The sequence below is a fragment of the Talpa occidentalis genome, unplaced genomic scaffold (assembly GCF_014898055.3).
Source record: "Talpa occidentalis isolate TD23 unplaced genomic scaffold, MPIMG_talOcc4v2.1 talOcc4.3, whole genome shotgun sequence".
Lineage (NCBI taxonomy): Eukaryota > Metazoa > Chordata > Mammalia > Eulipotyphla > Talpidae > Talpa > Talpa occidentalis.
The window spans coordinates 61,047,673-61,067,383 of record NW_023603184.1 but is presented as its reverse complement, the minus strand read 5'-3'; the positions used below and the strand labels follow the sequence as shown (position 1 = coordinate 61,067,383).

Below are 19,711 nucleotides of genomic sequence, written 5' to 3'. Positions count from 1 at the left end.
TTTTTGGAAAATGCAGTTCACTCTTAAAAACTCGAGTGGCAGGAAGGCACAGAGCAGAGGGGGCAAAGGGGAGTCTTGGAATCCTCAGTGGCTTTTTCAGGCTTTTAATGATCTTTCTACACCATTTGTAGAGGCAAACAGGTACAGGACAAGCAAAGGGGCCCAGAGGCCAGGGGACTGGCAGGCCTCCTGCCCCAGTGAGTCTTTATTCTCAGCAGTGTATTTTGGTCAATCTGCCTGTTCTGTTCCCTGCTCTCTCTCTCTGGTGATATCTTGTAGTCTCTTCCTCTCGTAGTCATCCTGCTGCTTTCTGCTGCATGGTCCTCTGCTGCTCCATCTTCTGTGACACCGCTATTATGTGCTCAGTTTTTCAGCTCAGGTGCCCACTTACGCATGCTCACACCACATTCCAGTTGTCCACCATCAGGCATGCATACCCCGAACCCACACTCCCAAGTGCCTGCTACGTTCAAGGCTGCGGGTGATAGCCACAGAGGCCAGTGGTGCAAAAGTCTGAGCAATCTCATTTACCCTACAAACTCTTAAAAATAAAACAAAACAACAACAACAAAAAAAAACCTTTAAATGATCCACAATGATAGGAGATGTGAAAAGTGATGGTGTTTTCTTATTGCTGAATATCTATGAAAGCTTCATTCACGATTGGTTTCTGACAATTGAAAAATCAGGTAATCCATTGAGTTTGTTTTTGAATTTGTTAGTTTATGTAACAAATTCTCAAGATTTCTTCTTCCTCTAAAACTTGACAGTGCACTGAACATGATAGTAGCTATGAAAAAGTCATGCCCAGTGAATCTCAGACTACTGATTCAGTAAAGAAAAAATTGACTTAAGACACATTTAGGTTCAGACTTGGAAATTTTGGGGAATTAGAGAGCAATAATGAAATCATGTGATGGTATAGAGGGGCCTCCCTGGTGGCACAAGGGGTTAAGACTCAGCACTATGAAGCTATCCGCAGCCACTGCAGCACGAGTTCGATCCCCAACCAGAGAACTAACCTACATGCTGCAGCAGACCTCTCCTGTCTCGCCCGCTGCTCCCCTCAGCAGTGTATTTCAGTCAATCTGCCTGTTCAGCTCCCCACTCTGTCTCTGGTGAATCCTCTCACCCCCCACATCCCCCAGTTATTGTATGCATAAATAAATAAATATTTTAAAAAATCATGTGGTGATATAGAGAAGAAAGTTTGAGATGAAGAAATTAGGCTCAATCTCCTAGAACAGGTTGGCTGAATTTTGAAAGGTGAGTAAGAATTGGTCTGTATAGAACATAAAGATGGTAAACTGGAGCATCAGGTTGATAGCATGGAGTTGAAAGAACGTGTTCCATATTAATTTCTGGATTTTTGATAGGAATTGAAACTGGAAAGGAAAGAAAGTAATAAAGGATTTTTGTTTATTTTGTCAGACCGAGGAGCTTGAATTTATTGAAAATAAAGGGGGTTATGAAAAATTAAGGGGGTTATTGAAAATAAAATTTAGCTATATTATTAGAGGCTCTATGCAAATTTTCTCTTGATCCTGGTTCTCCATGTTGTTGTTTCTGCCCTTAGTGTCCTCAACTGCACAGTCAAGTCTCCCTAAAAGACCACTGAACTCTGCATGCACACTCCACTACTTTGGGTAACAGCTGCCTCATGTTGGTCTCAGTGGACTCATATGGTCACTTGTATTGGATGTAATTGGTTGAAGTCTAAGTAATGGTAGGGTAGGTAAAAATATCAGACTTTTCCACCCTCCCACTTTTGTCATTAATGATGGATCCCTGTGGTCCTGAATGCATGCATGACAGCGGGCTCCTGGGGTAGGGTGTGGGCATGCCTCCGTGGGCACACCTAGGCTGAGACTGGGCTTATAAGGGCGGCGTCAAGGGGACACCAGCAGAGAAAGAGAGAAAGCAACAGCAGAAGCAGAAGAGACAATGGGAGGAGAACGAGAAGAAAGATGCGAGAAGAGCAAGAGAAGAACAAGAATGCCAGAGAGCCCAGAAAGAGAGAAGACCCGCTGGGGTCCAGGAGGCTGCAGGCCTGTACCTGGTAAACTCAATAAAAGCCTGAAAAGCCACCGAGGGCTCGAGGACTCTCCTTACCCGTCTGCCTGTGCCATAGATATCCTGCCCTGTGCCCTCCATATCCTGCCCTGTGCCCTCCTGCCGCTGCAACAATGTACATGACTGTAGAGGCAGGAAGGGTACAGTGCAGGGATTTTATGATCTGAGCAGACGGGGTAAAGGAGAGAGTCCTGGAGCCCTCCGTGGCTTTTCAGGCTTTTATTGGGATTTTACTGGGTACACAGCAGGCAGAGGCCTGCCAGATTCTCAGCCCCCAGCAAGTCTTCACTCTTTCTGGGCTCTCTGGCGTTCTCTCATGGCCTCTGCTTCTCTTTCACTCTTTTTGCTCTATTGTTCCTCTTGTGCTCTCTGCTCTACTGGTGTCTCTGTGATGCCACCCTTATAGGCCCAGTCTCAGCCCAGGCAAATCCCATCTACCTATGCCCACACCCTACTCCAGGTGCCCATCAGACATGCATTCAGGACCCCAGATCCATCATCCATCCTAATGCCGGGAGGGCAGAAAAGCCTGATATCATTTACTTACCCTACAATGATTTACTGGTGGCAGGTGAATCTTGCTGTTAAGTACTATAAGGAAATAGGTTTAAAGTTAATCTGACACCTGGAGATCAGCATTATTTCCTCACAAAAGAAGGTTTGTTTATTTTTTTTCATCACTAGGATCAGAACTCAAGCTGAGCATATTTGCATCTTGAAAAAAAATCTTTGAGTTACTTCCTCATCAGGACATTCTATAGTTACCACACCTGGGCATCACTGTCAGTGGAGAAAGTTAATTTGGAATTTGTTCTGATCTAAGTGGCAATGGGAAGGATTTTAAATAAAAATGGGTTTGCTTTGATGTTTCTGTATCTGAACAGGGATATCTGTTTCAGGTAAGAAATTGTATATTAATCTCCATACAAGAATGGAGATTATTAATGTATAGTTTTTGTCCAACTATATTTCACTGCAATATTTAATCTTAATTTACAGAGTGAAAACAAAAACATCCCACTATCACTTTCTTCTTCATATGCCTGTGTAGTAATACTCAAGTCATCTGACAGAAGTGATTGTTTTTCGATGGAACAAGGAGCACAATTATCAAGATAGTCTCAACTTTCTTAATTATTTTTTCATTCAGAAAATTAAGATGAAATAGTCACATCTATTCATTTCATAATGGGTGTGATGCCTATGGGTGTTCATGTTCTTTTCCTTTGAGGACAGGAAGAAATTACTTTATGCTGGAGAAAAAAATATTATAGAAAATTTTAATAGGCATTGGAGTAGAGGAGTTTATTAGCAAAAACATTTCTTAGGGAATTGTTTTAAAAATGTGTGCTTATTTTAACTGACTTAACTGAAGACTTTTGAATATCATCTATGAAATTATTATAGATCTGTTTCTTTAAATTCTATGTTCTGTAATTTTGCATCTTATCAAAGGGTTATAAATTGGACAAAACATTCTTTTTTTATTGAGACATAATTGACATATAATATCATCTAAGTTTAAGGTATACAAGATGTTGAACAGTAAACTTGTGATCACAGCATTAACTCACACCTCCATGAGTTCATATGATGAGAAAATTTTTGTGATGAGAAAAATTAACATCTAATCTCTTGGAGTAACTTTGTGTGTGTGTGTGTGTGTGTGTGTGTGTGTATACACATAATATACACATATATAAATAAAATTGAAATATTGTACATCATCTTCCCCAAACTTACTCATCTTGTAACTCTGAGTTTGTACCCTTTGACTAACATAACCTCAATCCCCCCAAATGATGACTCCCTGTTCTACTTTATTTCTACCCAGTGCAGATTCCACGCATAACCTGTATCATAAAGTACTTGAATTTTTCTATCTGACTTATCTCATTTAACACAATGCCCTCAAGTTCCATCCATGTTGTTGCAAATGGCAATTTTTTTCTTTTATTCTCTAGGTAGCATTCCATTTTACATATATGTGAGTCATATATTCTTCCATTGGAAGATATTAAAGTTAATACCATATTTTGACTATTGTAAATAATAGCCACTTAAACATGGACATACAGATATATTCTCAACTCATTTTTTTTTAATTTTTCTTTCCTTTGGGTATATACCCAGAAGTAGAATTGCTCAGTGACTGAACAAATTTACATTCCCATCAATGTTGTACAAGTGTACTCATTTTTCCATATCCTTATCAAACTTGTTATGTATTATCATTTTGATGATATTTTTAAAATGTTGAGATGATATTGCATTGTGATTTTTATTTGCCATTATCTGATGATTAGTAATGCTCATTATCTTTTCATGTTCCTGTACCATTTGTATAAATTCTTGGGGGAAATATGTCTCTTCAGTTCACCTGCCCAATTGGACCATTGTCATTGTTAAGTTGCATGTGTTCTTTTTATATTTTGGATATTAACTCCATATCAGATAGATAATTGCAAATATTTTTCCCTATCCAATCCAATCATTTTTTTTATTCAAAATAGAAACATTGCCATGACTAAAGACAAAGTTTTTTTACCTGTTTTTTTCTTCTTCTAGGAGTTTTACAATTTCAGTCTTTAATTAATTTGAGTTAATGATTTTCAATTATATCATAAAGGGGTACAATTTCATCATTCTGCATGTGGTTATTCAATTTTTCCAACATTATGCCCCCAAAAGATTGAGCATTTATTGGGCCCTTTATCAAATGTTTTGTGATTGTACATGTGTGCAAGTTTGGACTTTAATCTCCTCATTGGTGTATATGTCCACTTACATTTGATTAGCATGCTCTTGATTGCTATAGCTTTGTAGTATAGTGTGAAAGCCAGAAATATGATGACTCCAGTTATCTTCTTTTTATAATTTTTTGTGTTTCAGTGAAAAATAACATTGGGGTTACAAATGTAATTGCAATTTGTCTAAAGATAACATTGGGCACTATGGATATTTACACATTTAATTCTTATGACACGTTATACATTTTCATTGTTCAATTTATCTTATCAAAGTTTTGAAATTTTCATTGGGCACATCTTTCACTTCCTTGGTTAAATATATTCCACTATATTTTACTATTTCTTAATATAAATGGTTCCTTTACCTTTTCATACATTTTATCATTATTGTATACAAATACAAGTGATATCTGCATGCTTCATTTAAGTGATTTATATACATTCAGATTAACTGAATGGTAACCAACAACTTTGCTGAATAGGTTCACTAGTCTAAATAATTTCTTGATTGAATCCTTTGGATTTTTTATATGTAAAATTATATTTACTCAAAATGAATGAAAGTCCTAGGTGAAAGACCTGAAATCATAAAATACACAGAAGAAAACAGAACAATCCAGGTCATAGGTCTCTGTGATGTTGTGAATTGATCAGCAACAGCAAGAAAAATAAAAATGAGTATAAACTAATGGGACTATATCAAACTAGAAAAAAAATTACATAGCAAAAGAAACTGTCACTAAACCGAGAAGAGACCCTACTGAATAGGAAAAAGGTGTTATCTTTTTATCATAATAACAATCCACAAGAATCAGCCTACTCACAATAATTAATAGGCAAAATATTTAAACAGAACTTTGACATAAAAATGGTGAGTGAATGGCAATAAGAAAACATTTGATACATTGTTGATGCAGGGCAAAATATAGTTCATTAATTTTGAAGCTATATACAGAAGTTTCTTATAAAGTTAAAAATAAATCTACCTTGCAACACAATTTTATTCCTAAGTACTGACTCAATAAAAGTTCAAACATATCTCCACAAAACAAAATTGGTCTTGGGACTCCTTGGTGGAGCAAGGGGTTAAGCGTGAGCACTATGAAGCTGTCCACAACTACTGCAGCAGCAGTTTGATCCCTGGTCAGGGAGCTACACACATGGCACAGCTACCCACCCTCTCCTGACTCGCCCGCTGCTCCCCTCAGCAGTGATTCAGTCAATCTGCCTGTTCTGCTCCCCACTCTGTCTCTGGTGAATCCTCTCACCCCCTGAACCTGTGGCCTACATCCCAGCTCTTGTATGCATAAATAAATAAATCTTTAAAAAATAATAAAAATAATAATAATAAACAAAATTTGTCTGAGAATGGTCAGAACAAGGACAGTCATATGAAATCATATCAAGAGGAAAAAAATCCTTCTGCTTGTGAATGAGTTAGAAAATTCTGCTACATCCAAAATATTGAGTCGTTGGCAGAAAAAGCAACCCTTGCTGAGGGGAATTTCTGCCCTCCCAGCATGCAGCACTAGTGCCAGCCAGAATGGACACACACCCCAAGGAGCAAGCTGCCTGGAGCTGGGACTCCTGGGGTAAAGGCAAACGGCCACAGGTTGCTGGCATCCAAGTGGTGTCCCCAGAGGAACTCACAACCCTGCTTCTCAGGCTGAGGACAAGGGCAAAACAGCTCTTGGAATACCAATCAATGGTTGATGCAAATGAAGAAAAAAATCCAGAACAAATCATATGAGAAAAGAAAAGTGATGCTGAAACTCTGAAGTCCTGGAAAATGAAACTGAACAGCTGAAAATGGCTTATTTTTTTTTGAAAATAGCTTTTAAAATGATAAAAGAAAACTTGCATTAGACAAGGTACAACTTTTGAATGCCCTTAAAAGTGAAATAAAGAAGCCTGGATAAAGTTAACACCAAGACTAGTGTGCTCATGGGTGACATGAAATACATATAAAGCTAAATAATTTAATGAAATCACAGCAGGAGTCTTGGGATTTGGAGGAAAAATTGCTTGATGTTGGAAAGAAGAGATTGCAATTAAAACAAGCTTCTGGAAGTAAGCTTTTACAAATGCAAACTAAAAAGAACATCAGAAAGATGATTTGGACAGTATGGAAGTCAGGTAAGATAAAGACCATAACAAAACCTACATATGGAGATACAAATTATTACAGTTCTTCAACATATGTTTCAGAACCTCATTTTGTGGAGTAAATCCAATTGGGCAGAGAATTCTACCCTGAAGGGAACTGTTCTTCGACTTAAGAAGAATCTCACCATGATCTAAGAAGAATTCTATTTTGGCATTTTTTTTTTTTTGTCCTTTTCTTTGATGTCACTTAAGTAGCAAATTTTAATTGACATGTATTTTAATGTTTTTTGAAACTATTCTAATATTGAAGCTTTTTAAATTGCATTAACACTATAACATGAACTCTGTTATATTTTAAATATAATCATGAATAGGACTGGCATGCTCTAAAAGAATCTCAAAATGTCAGCCTGAAAGATATCTAGTCCACCATTTCCTTAAATGTGGATATTTTTCTTATAATATTCCCTCTAGTCCCAGCTGGCCTTTAGAGAAGACTTATATGTATTTGTCCACTAAAATTTTTTTAAAAAAGCATATCCACTTCTGTGGGTCTCCCTGGTGGCCTAAAGTCCTAAGTCTCAGGGCTATCACCACTGTAGCCTGAGTTTGATGCTTGGCCAGGGAGCTGACCCACACATAGTGCAGCAGACCTCTTCTGTCTTGCCTGATGCTCCCCTCAGCAGTGCATTTCAGTAGATCCACCTTTTCTTCTTCCCACTCTGTCTCTGGTGAATCTTCTTACCCCCCACAGTTCTGACCTACACCCCAGTTCTAGGCAGAAATTAAAAAACATCTTTTTTTTTTTTAAAGAAAAGCATATTTACTTCTTTGAACAGAGATCCAATACAGCTTTTCAACCTTGAAAAAGAGAGAGCAAGTAAAGCATTTCCAAAGTGTTAACAGTTTTGCTTATATTAAGGGCACCATGACTTTTTTTTTTTAATTTTGATATTTAGCGTGCTTTACTTCTACAAATTAAAAAAAAAAAATGAATCCTTCATTTCAGCTTTGAAAAATGTACCAAGTCAACTCATCACATATATAAAAATGAAAATTAAGTGAAATGTTCTGTACAATATAATACATATATGATATGATAGCATTCATGTTAAATACAACTCTAAGCAAAATTAATTGATGGTAATAAATATCAGAGATTTGTAGGGGTAAGAGAGTTACTACTGATTAGGAAGGAGTGTAACAAAGGTTTTGGGGTGTGGAAAGGATCCACTTGTTATTGGTAGTGGCTACAGAGTTTTATACAATTGCCTAAACTCATTGAATACAAAACATTAAATTCTGTGCAATTAGTTTATTTGAGTTGTATCTCAATAAAAAGAAAGTGATAAGTTCTTTGAAGGGAGAACAGGGAGCTGATGCAAACATCAGCAAGACACTCAGCTGAGCCATGGAGCTGCCCCAGTTAATACGGAAGACATGACCTTTTTACTAAAGAGGATAGATCGCTAAGTGGGTATCACACTATGGAAACTAGAAGTGCTGCTCTTTTTTTTGTTTGTTTCTTTTTCTTGCTTTGACCTTTAAATTATTCCATTCTGTTGTCTGTTATGCCAAGGGGAAATAGAGAACTTATTTCTCCTGGGACAGGGCAGTCCAGAGTATTGGTTGAAGTCTGAATGAATGTTGGAAGATGTAACCCAGAGGGAAGGCAATTTTCTTTAAGTGTGTTCCCAAGGAAAAAAAAATCAATTTCCTGGACATTTATTAGAAAGACGTGTTCCCCAGCCCCAACCCAGACCTGCTGAGTCAGAAGGTCTGGGTGCCTAGTCATCTGTGTTTTTAACATGTCTTTAAGATGACTCTTTGCTATGCAATGAGGTTTGAAAATGGTGCACAAATGGAAATTGTCCCAACCCGCGGGATTTGTAGGCACGAAAAGAGAAGGGCTGAGGATTGAAATGAGGGGCTTGAGAAAACTTGAGACTAGCAGTTGCTTCTTTATTTTTTCTTTACCTTCTCTTACTTTTCCCTGTCTTTCTACCTTCCCTGACCTTCTCTCTGCTCCTCTCGCGGTAACCTCTCGCAGTAACCCCCTGACCTTCTCGTGGTTCTCTTCTTATATCCTGGTAGCTCCTCCCATCATACCTCCCAGTCTCATTTGATCAACAGGAAAAACCTGTGGTTTCTCAGCAGGCGAAACGGTAAAGCGAAACTTAATTGATGGCACGTGTTGCGCAACACTGCACATGCTCCGGACAGGAAATACTATTCTTAGGGGAAAATGTCAGCAGTACAAGATTCAAATTTAAGACCAACAGCCTAGAGATCTGAGACAGGCAGGAAGGGGGGAAAGGAGAGGGTAGAAAATAAGGAGGAAAGAGAGTGCTGTGCTCTGTGGTGGAGCTCTGTGGGTGGGAGAATGATGGTGACCGCACCTGATGGGAAAATCTTGTCCTGTGAAAATAACAAATGCAAGTTAAAAAAAAAAAAAAAAAAACCTCAATAGTAAATCTAGGGGGAAAAAAAATCTCTAAGAGTCAGCACCCTTCTCTGAAGGCGCTTCTTTCACATTCCATCCTAGATTAGAATTTGATTATATTCACTAGGTGTTTATATAATTATATCTTTATATCACCCTTCCCCCCACCCCCATGGAAGACTCATGCTACTGGTAGGACACTTTGCTTTGAGGACAGAATATTATATGAATTGAGAGAAATGTTGTCCTTACATGAAGTCAGTGAAGCTTTTTAGAGGAGTTAATGTTACAGGGCAGGGAGAGGAGCACCCCAGAGGCCCCAAACCTGCCTGCTCTAAATAGGTTCTGCCATCTGCTGCATCAAGATAAAACATGTAAGAACTTTAATGGGAAGGAACTTTAATACAATTAGGAAACAATACAGAAAAGACAAAGAATGTAGTTTCTAAATTAAGCACCCAAGCACCTGTCCCCTTGTGGATAAAAGTCTGCCCAAGCAGGATTGGCTCAGAGCAAGGCCCCAAAGCTGCCTCAAGTCTAAAGCACCTTCCAGTGGGGACCCACAGAAAAGGACCAGAAACAGCCAGACAAGTCTGGGAGGAAAAGAGAAAAATCAAAATCAAGATAAAAGCCACCATTGTCATCTCCCCACGGGTCTCTCACCCACATCTGTGTCACCCAGTCCACGACCAAAAGGCAAGTGCAGTTTCTTCACGTGTCTCTCAGCTCCATGTGCCTCCTCCAGGTCTCCTGGCTCCATCCTGCTTCCTTCTTTCCTCAGTCTGTTCTCCAGCTTCATCTCTTCTCTTTAGCTCCACCCTCCTTTGGGTGGGGCAGGGAACCTGGAACCTCCCCTTTTCCTGAGCACCACCCTGTTACATTAACACAGGTGAGAGGCAAGTTTTGAGCCACAGGTTTAAGGAAAAAATATATAAGAAATAAGATTGCATGATAGTTAAGAACTACACGATTAACAATGAATAGGTTGGTGAGAAAAAACAATGTGAAGAGTACACACATATACTTTTCAGATGGCATAAGTGCTAGCAGGCAGTGGGAGGAAATAAGGGCTGTAGGGGAAACTGTCTAGTGAGTTCACTGAGCTTTCCCAGAGTGCACACACTCATGGCCTGTCTTCCAACCACTTATTTCACAAAATGACTCTAAAGTCCTTTGGAATTGATTTCCTGGTGTACTTCTTTGTAAATTGATCTTAATCCACATCTTGCTAATCTCTAAAGCTGACACTGTAGTCTCTTCATGTCACATACAGAGACATCTTGTTCTCTCCTCCTCATCTAGTTTCCTTTTACCAGGTATTAAAGCGAATTCCTGGCAGTATACATTTCAAAGATATTTTACATTTCTGAGAAAATGGTATCTTTATAACAGCCACTGATGTTGCTCTGACTTTCTAAATGGGACAATTGAGGCTCAGAGTGTTAAAGTGTCCCACACGAGGTCACATGGGCTGGTAGAGAGAGCTGACCCCCAGGAAATGTGCCTTACACTCTTGGAGTATTAATACCTTTGATTTGTCCTGACTTCACCACTGTTTTCTGGGAAGTCAGTGGAAGAAAGAAGAGATCATTCTTAGACTCTTCCTAAATCATAATTCTTACTGTTTGTCACTGCCTTTTAATTTCTCCCTGCTGCCTCTATTACTCTCCTTGGTAACTGCATTATTTAGTTCTGTTAAATATTTAAGAGTGCAGTATGAGAGATGTCATACAAAATAAAGTTTTATCATCAACCGGATGCAGGTACCTATATATATTATGTGTAGAACCCAGAGAAAGACTATATCCCCAAGGGTCTTTTATCATCTGCCTGAGATCATATTCTTTGTCTTATTTCCTTTCTGGCTTGGGCCTTGTCATGATTACTTATGCCTTTCTGATCTCCAAGAGAATGACTTCACTTCTACCAGGAGACAAAATCAGGTCTATTCAGAGGACTGGATCACTGCATCCAGTCACAGAATCAGTCTTCCAAGGGGAAAAACCATCTGGAATCACTTAGATGCTTCCAGTTCTGTGGTTGCAGACTCTGTCCCTTTCTGGAGTGGTTAAGCTCTAACTCATATTCAAAGTGACAAAACTGGTAAATGCCAGAGTTAAAATGAGACACCTACATTTGCTATTTCAATGTTTTCATTGACCTCCCATTTTCAGGAGTTAATTTTGTCTTCCTCAATTGTTGAAGGTAAAATAAGGCATTTTAAATGGTGATTTTTGGCAAGTTGTGATGAAGTGTCTCTGGGGAAGGGGAACAGACCATGATCAAGAATTGATCCCTGCAAAATAGTTATTCCATGGTAACTATTATCTTTCCCATGCATTTATTTTCTGACAAATATTTATGGAGCTCCATTTTGCACTAGATACTATTTTTGCCATGGAAGACAGAGCACTATATGAATGAGACAAGGTTTTTACTCTCCTAATCCTTGTGGAAAAGATAGATATTAATTAAGTAAATATATAAATGGAAAAAGTGTTACTAAGTGCAATGAGAACATATGAAAAGTTTGAAACATGTGTATTGAATGCTTATAAATAAATGTGTGTCTGAATGAGATAAAAAGATTACCCTTTTGTTCCTGGAGGTACAAAAATTGTGACAATAAATGGAGGTTTTAATGTTAACATAGAGTTAAAAAAAAAAGGGGTGGTATTATCACTCTAGTGGGCAGAATAGATTCCTTCCAAAATTTCCAGGTTCTAATCAGTGGAAACTTGTGGATATGTTATTTTACATAGTAAAGGAACTTGGTAGATGTGATGAAGGTAAAGAACACTGAGATGGGGAGATCCTGGGTCACCCCTGGGTCACCTTGATAGGCCCAGTCTAATTCCATGGAAAACCTTTTCTGTCTATTGTTTGAATAAGCTCTCCGACAATACAAGCAGAGTTAGATAGATGTGGCATCATATGGACAGGAACCATTGCTGCTGACTTTGAAGGTGGAAGGAAAGGGTCATTAGCCAAGGAATGTAGGCAGCCTCGAGAAGCTTTAGAATGGGCAAGGAAACAGATTCTTCTCTCGGATCTTGAGAAAAAATGTGGTCCAGTGCTACAGACACTTCACTTTCAGCCCAGTGATTCTGGTGTGGGGATTTCTGACATAGAGAACTGTAAGGGAATAAATTGCATATTGTTTCAAGATAGTAAGTTAGTGGTGATTTGTTTCAGTAGCAATGGGAAACTAATACAATCACATGGAGGTGACTATGAGGTCAATGAAATCAGAGCCTCATTGTCTTACTCACTCCTATTTGTCCTGATTTGTCTTTCCTATTAACATTATGCTCTTTCTCTTCCAGAGAATCTAGGTTTGCAGACCCACAATTCTTTAGAAAAATCTTTGTGGCAAGTATATCATAGAGGGTACTTAAAGCCTCATGTTCCTCTTCTTTCCAGAAATAAGGTTCTTGGTCAATGCAGGATTGCTGTGCTGTGAATCTGATGAGGCCCTGGCAACCCTTTTACTCAAGGAACTAAAATGCTTGAAAAATCACTTCTTACCCCCCACCCCAGTTTTATCCTTAAAAGTAATTGTTTCTGTTCAAACAAAAGCAAAATACACCTCTTTAATCTCAGTAGTAGTATATTATTAAAAAACCTATCTTCGGGCCTCCCTGGTGGTGCAGTCAGTTGAGCGCAGCGCTGTGAAGCTGTCTACAGCCACTGCAGTGTGGGTTCCATCCCTGCCGGCCAGGGAGATACCCACATGGCACAGCAGACCTCTCCTGTCTCACCCGCTGCTCCCCTCAGCAGTGTATTTCAGTCAATGTCTGTTCTGCTCCCCGCTTTGTCTCTGGTAAATCCTCTCACCCCTCCCACACCCTGCACCTCTGGCTTACACCCCAGTTCTTGTATGCATAAATAAATAAATCTTTAAAAGAAAACCTATCTTCTTACAAATTTTATTTAACTTATTTGGGAAGTTTAATTTCCAAAATGTTTCTCTCTATGTTTTGCATAGCAAAAGTCATATTTTTTTCATTATTTTATTTGAATTGTTTGGCTGCTTTGTTTGTGTGTTTAACACTCACCTTCTCCTATGTTTTTGGAGCATATTCATCAAAAACCAAACTTGAATTGATTAATACATTTTTGATTAGACTTGAAAAATCACATTTTACCACTAAGAATCATACATGTCCCCAAGGTATTAAGTAGTAAAATAATGTATCTTTTTTCACTTAAATATGTTACAGTCCCCAATCCAAAAATAGGAGTCCTTTGCTCACTGGAATTCACTACAATTCACCACGAAGGCCTAGTTGCAGTTGAACCAAGGAAGGCTTTATTAGAGACTCATGTCTGAGGGTGCCAGTGTGCGGAAGGAAAGCTTGGGTTCTGGAAGGGGCTAGCCCAGCAGGTCTGCTGGGTCAGGCAGAAACCACCCACGATGATCATGGGGGCTCTGGGGTCACCGAATACATAAAGCCCGTGGACGACCTGCCCGAGGGTGAGTGGCCTACCAGGTGTCCTGGCTTGACTGGGAGGTGTAGGGTAAGGTGCCAAGGGAGGAGACCACACAGCCTGGATTTGGATCTTAAGCAATGTTACCTGGGACTTGTAGTTGGCAAATGTGGGGAACGAGACCCCCATGGGGCTACTATCCTGGGCTGGTCTCCTGTCAGGCTCTAGCATGTGGTCTGTTGCAAAGTTAGCATGTGGATAATTGCATCTCTAACGCCTTCTCCAGGAATACAGAGGGGCTCATCTGTGGCCCTGGGGACAGGCCAGGTGCCCGGCCAAGCTACAGATTGGGCGCCAACAGTCATTAGGAGTCCTGAAGGGACAGGAGAATCTGCTCCTAGAGATGCGCTTCCAGAGCAACAGAAGAGCCAGCAGTCCTGCTGGGTGAGACCGAAAATGCCCACAAAGATCCTGGGGGCTCTGGGGTCACCGAATACACTAAGCCCATGGAGGAGCTGCCTGACGGTGAGTGGCCTAGACTGGTGCCCTGGCTTGACTGGGAGGTGTCGGGTCAGCTGCCATGGGAGGAGACCACATGGGCTAGATTGGACCCTGAGCAGTCTGACCTGGGACTTGGAGTTGCCAAATGTAGGGAACCAGACCCCCATGGGCCAATATCCTAGGCTTTTCTCCTGTCAGGCACTAGCATGTTGTCTGTTGCAAAGTTGGCTTGTGGCTCATTGTCCTCTTGCATCTGTAGCACCTTCTCCAGGAGTGCAGCGGGGCTCCTCTGCAGCCCAGGGGACAGGCCGGGAGCCCGGCCAACTTACTGATTGGATGCCAAGAGGCCAAGATGCTTCAGGAGCTGCCCAGTGAGGGCAGTTCACAGCCCCACTGCTGGGGCAGCCAAGACAGGAGGAGGAGCCCACTGGCTTGATTGTATTGTTTTTGATATACTTCTTTTTTTATTTCTTACATTATATTTCACTTGTGAACACTGTTTGCTTCCCCCCACCCCGTCAGGTATAGTCCCTAGCGTTTCCTTCTGCAAGGCACCTGTGCACCATCACCTCCTTTCCCCACTGTGCTCCTCCCTCCCTTCCTCTGGTCCTTCGTCTGCCTCCTCCCCTGCAGGATGTCTCAGGAACCAGCCCCTGCAGGGATCCTGCAGCAAAATAGGGGGTGCTCACCGACACCACCCCTCCAAGGACACAGCCTATGGCCCTGGACCTGCCTGTCCACATCTGGTGCAATTGGTGCCTCCACTCAGCACCGCTGACCCCAAACCTGTCCTCACCCTCCTCCCTAGCCACATCCACATGCCTTCTTTAGCTTCTACCTTGTCTCCACCCAAGACCAGTGGGTCTTGTCTTGTTGTTCAAAATCTTTTGGTTTCCATTGTTTCACCTTGAATTTTCCTTTTCTTTCCATTCAGGTTTCTTGTTCATTGTGCATGTACTAATAAAGTTTGTTTTCATGTCACCCAAGTTGTCGAATGCTTCGAAGTCCAGTCTCTTCACAGGTCTGGCCTCCTTTTACTTGCAGAAGATCATCTCCCCATTGGAAACACTTAGCCAAACCATTCACTTCCCTGGCCCTTCAATTCCTGATGCCCTCACCTGCCTGCTATCTCAGTTGCTAATCCTGCCGGGAGAGTCCCAGAGAAGGAACCAAATAAGGCAGCACTTTAGGCACTTCCCAACTACACAATAGAGGTAGTCTACATGGTACATGTCAATTTGGGGTTGTTGGGCCTTCATGATGGCCTAGGGGAAGAGTCTCAGGGTTGCCACCCTGAGGCCTGACTTGGAGCAAGGTTTGCGAGCTGACCCACCTATGGCACGGCAGACCTCTCCTGCCTCCACTCTGCTCCCCCTCAGCAGTGCATTTCAGTCAATTGGCCTGTGCTGCTCCCCACTCTGTCTCTGGTGAATCCTGTAAAAGGCCCCCCACGCCCACCACATCTCTGGCATACACACCTGTTCTTCTGTTCCTCAAGGAAAAACAATTCTTTGGAATCTTGGAATTTTAGCTATACAGTGGAGCACGGCAAATGACAAATATCTATCAAATTATCTCAATATCATGATATTCAGTATCATCAGGAAAGTGTGATGAACATATCTAACAGTCCTCAGTATGAACACGTGTCTACACAAGAATGGATATTTCAGCAAGAGGATGTCACAAAGAATGGAGCTCAATGGTAACAGTTTCTTGTCTAGGAGATGACTCATAATGTTTAGGTCACATATGATCAGATGTCTTGATATCAGGGTATCCGTCCTTCTGCAATCCCTGAGAATTGTAGATCACAGCAGAGAGTTGGCTGATTGGGGTCGGCCAATATGGAAAGACCCTAAGGTGAATATTGGAATTGAACCTGCCTCGTGGGCATTTCTTCTGCACAACCTGTTTACACCTGACCACACAATGGCTCCTATGGCCAGACCCGGACCGGAAGCCCTCATGGCCGGCCCCTGGGCTGTGGCCAGAACAGCCAGAGCAAAGAGCTGTCCCACTCCACCAGGCCTTGCGCTCAACCGCAGTGCTTTGTGATGTCCACCCATGTGCTCAGACCAAGGCTCCTTCAATACACATGTTCCTCACCCTCCAGGGCCAAATTCAGGGCCTCCTCTCAGTGGCCAAATTCAGGCATCCGCTCAGTGCCCAGGTGGTTCACCCTGTAAATGGATTCTGCCATTCCAGGTCATTTGCATCAGCCTCCCGCACCCTGAGCCAGGTAGGGCCCCTGTCTCCAATAGGATGCCACCCCCAACAGCATTCCACAGCGTCCTCACTCTTCCTGCCCTCACTCTTACTGTGCGCACAGCTCCCCTCCCAGCAACCCTTCCCACCAGCCCCTCAAGCTCTGGCATCTGCCACAACAGCCAGAAAACACAGGGATCTCCAACCCCGATCAGCGGCATGTTGGAAGGCCCGGAAACTGGCTGAGCAGCTGAGGGGAAGCACGCCTGCCTCCGCACACTGGGGATCCGAGAGAGAGACTGAGACAGGGACACAGAGGAAAGGGGCAGCAGCGGAGAGGCTGAGAGGGGCAGGGACACACAGAGAGAGTGAGATGAGGACAGACCAAGAGAGGCAGACAGCAAATCAGAGGCACCTACAGAAAGAGAAGGGCAGAGTCAGCCAGGGAGGACAGGGAAGGAGACAGAAGTGGCCTCGCTGGCATCACTCACCGTTGGAGTGGACACCCCATGCCTTGGCGGCCTTATCCCCATCAGAAACCTGCCCCAAGTCGATCCAACCTCCAGGCGGGTGGGCAGGTGTGTGAGCAGGGAGGGGCCCTGAGAAGTCTGTGGCTGGCACGTGTGCACCGTGTGTGGTCCCGGCACCTTGACTGGGCGCGCCAGGCCCTGTAGGGCACGGCCAGAGAGGAGCAGGGCTGACCGGCACACTGGGTGGGAGGATAGGCACACCGGGTGGGAGATGCCTCAGCCCTCGGCAGGGCTGGCCAGGCCCGGGTGAGGCATGTGCAGGTGCCTTCCCCCGGGTGGGACCCTGCAAGTGCGGTGAGCCAGAGACCAGCCTCCCCTCCAAGGGCAGCGGAGAGGAGTGGCCCAGTCCCCTGGACCACCCCAGGGAGAGGCTCCACACCCTGGAGCTCCTCTGGGCCCATGGGAGACGGGAGCCTGGAGTTGCTGATGCTGCCGGGCCCGCTCCCTGGCCGAGAGGTTGAGCCAGGTCAGCAGCCAGAGACCAGAGAGTGGGCCCTGCCTATGTCTTGCCGTCCAAGGGCTTGGGGAGGCTGTGCTGCTGTCAGTGTTGTGGGCTGGACCTGGCATGGAGAGCGAACAGGAAGTGGCCCAGGTAGCTATGGGGGTGGGGGGCATCTCTCTGAGCAGGAAGTCCAGGGAAGGGACCCCATGAATTGACATCACCACCGCGAGGTGACAGGGCAAGGAACTCGTAACTCTGGTCCCTAGGCAGCTGTTTCTGAACCAAACCCGACCCAGCTCTCGTGCCTGTTGTTCCTGGACTCAGCAGCATGTTTTGTTGCTCTTGGCCCAGGTCTCCCCGCAGTGGACCCAACAAAGATCCCTAAAACATGTGTCTCACTCTGCTGAAAGGCATGAGGAGCCTGTGTCATCTTTTCTGTCCAGCACTAGCACTTCCCCTGAGGTAACTAGGGGGGCCCTGCGACAGGTCAGGTCACACCAGTTCTCTGAGGCCCCCCACCCCTCCCTTTCCCCCTGTGAGTGCGGGTGTGCAAGGGGTGAGAGTGAGTGTGTGCGTGTGCAAGGAAGGAGGTTCCGGCCCACCCAGAATGTGGGTCATGTCTACACCAGAACCTGCCGGGCTGGTGGTGGGACCCAGAATGTCATGGCTTCTCCCTCTTGCCCCAGCTGGTTGCTACCCAGCAGGTGTGTCTGTTTGTTCCCAGAAGTTGCTCTCTGTCCAGGAAAGTATTGAGGCCCAGAGAGTGCATTTCCCCGGCTGTCCTCCCACAGCACAGTGTGGGATCTGTCCCAGCACAGAGCGCAGGTTGAAGTGCACCTGCAACTTTGAGATTGGGACACATGTCCAATGGAACTGGCTGGAGTACACAAAGCCCCTGGAGTTGCTGTCTGAGGGTGAGTGACCCAGGCTGGTGCACGGGCCTGACTGGGCCCATCGGAGGAGACCTCACGGGCTAGATTTGGACCATGAGCAGTATGATCTCGCATCTGTAGCTGCGAGACTGGTCTTTCTTGGACTGGTCTCTGCTCAGGGCTCTATCATGTGGTCTGTTTGCAAAGGCAATGGCAATCTGGCATGTGGCTGATGGCCTGTCCTCTTGCATCTCTAGTGCCTTCTCAAGGAGTATAGCCCGTCTCCCCTGCAGCCCATGGGACAGGCCAGGAGCCCAGCCAAGTTGCTGATTGGAGACAAGCAGACACCAGGGGTCCTGAAGGGACAGGAGAAGCCACTCCTGCATATACTGTTCCAGAGCAACAGGAGAATCCAGCAGGCCTGCTGGTCAGACAGACAATGCCCAGGATACTGTAGGTGTTCCTGGGCACTCTGAGCTCACTAAACTCCTGCATAATCGCCTGAAACTCCTCAGATTCCAGCAGGATGTTCCCAGGCTGCTGAGCTAATATCAGCCCTGCTGGGGAAACCAGGCCAGCACCTGCAACCTGTGGGACAACCTGCTAGGCACAAGCACACACCACCTGTTTGCGGGGAGCCAGGCCCTAGCCAGGCCCCAGCAGTACATTCTGACAGAGGTGTGTTTACACCAGCCCCACTACGGGAGACAGGTATAGGCCAGGATGCTTCAGGAGCTGCCCAGTGTGGGCAGTTCACACTCGCCCCTTCTGGGGAAGCCAAGACAGGAGCAGGATCTCAAAGACTTCTTTGATGATTCTGAGATGGGAGGAGTACTGTAGGAGGAACCAGACAATGACCAGGATGCTGTACCCCATGGGGACAGTGCTGAGCTCATTCCACCCCTGCTGGGACAGCCAGGCCCTGGCCAGGAGAATGCAGCCTATGCAGAATGTCCTGAGTTCAAACCACAGCTGTGGGAGGAAGCCACCTCTGGCCAACATCCTGCAGGTTAAAGTGAGGGTGCTAAGCCAACAGCAGCCCTGCCTGGGGAACCAGCCCCTGCAGGGATCCTGCAGCACAAGCAGAGGGTGCTCACCTGATACCATTCCTCCAGGTCCCATCCCCTGACCCCTGCCCTGCCTGTCCACCTCTGGGTGCAGACTAAGCACCACTGACCCCTCTCCTCACCTTCAAACTTCTCTTCACCCACGTCCCTAGCCACATGTCCTTGTTTAACTTCTACTACCCCTCAACCCACAGACCCCTGGCCCTCCTCTTGCAGTTCAAAATCTTGTTCATTATAGAAATACTAATAAAGTTTGTTTTGTATCACCCAAGTTTTTTAATCCTTTTG

The 19,711-nt window shown here is 43.9% G+C and overlaps 1 pseudogene; it reads left to right on the top strand.

Moving 5' to 3' along the window:
- The first annotated feature begins 6,366 nt into the window (after positions 1–6,366).
- On the top strand, positions 6,367–7,124 carry LOC119254727 (centromere protein H-like; annotated as a pseudogene).
- Positions 7,125–19,711: the final 12,587 nt, after the last annotated feature.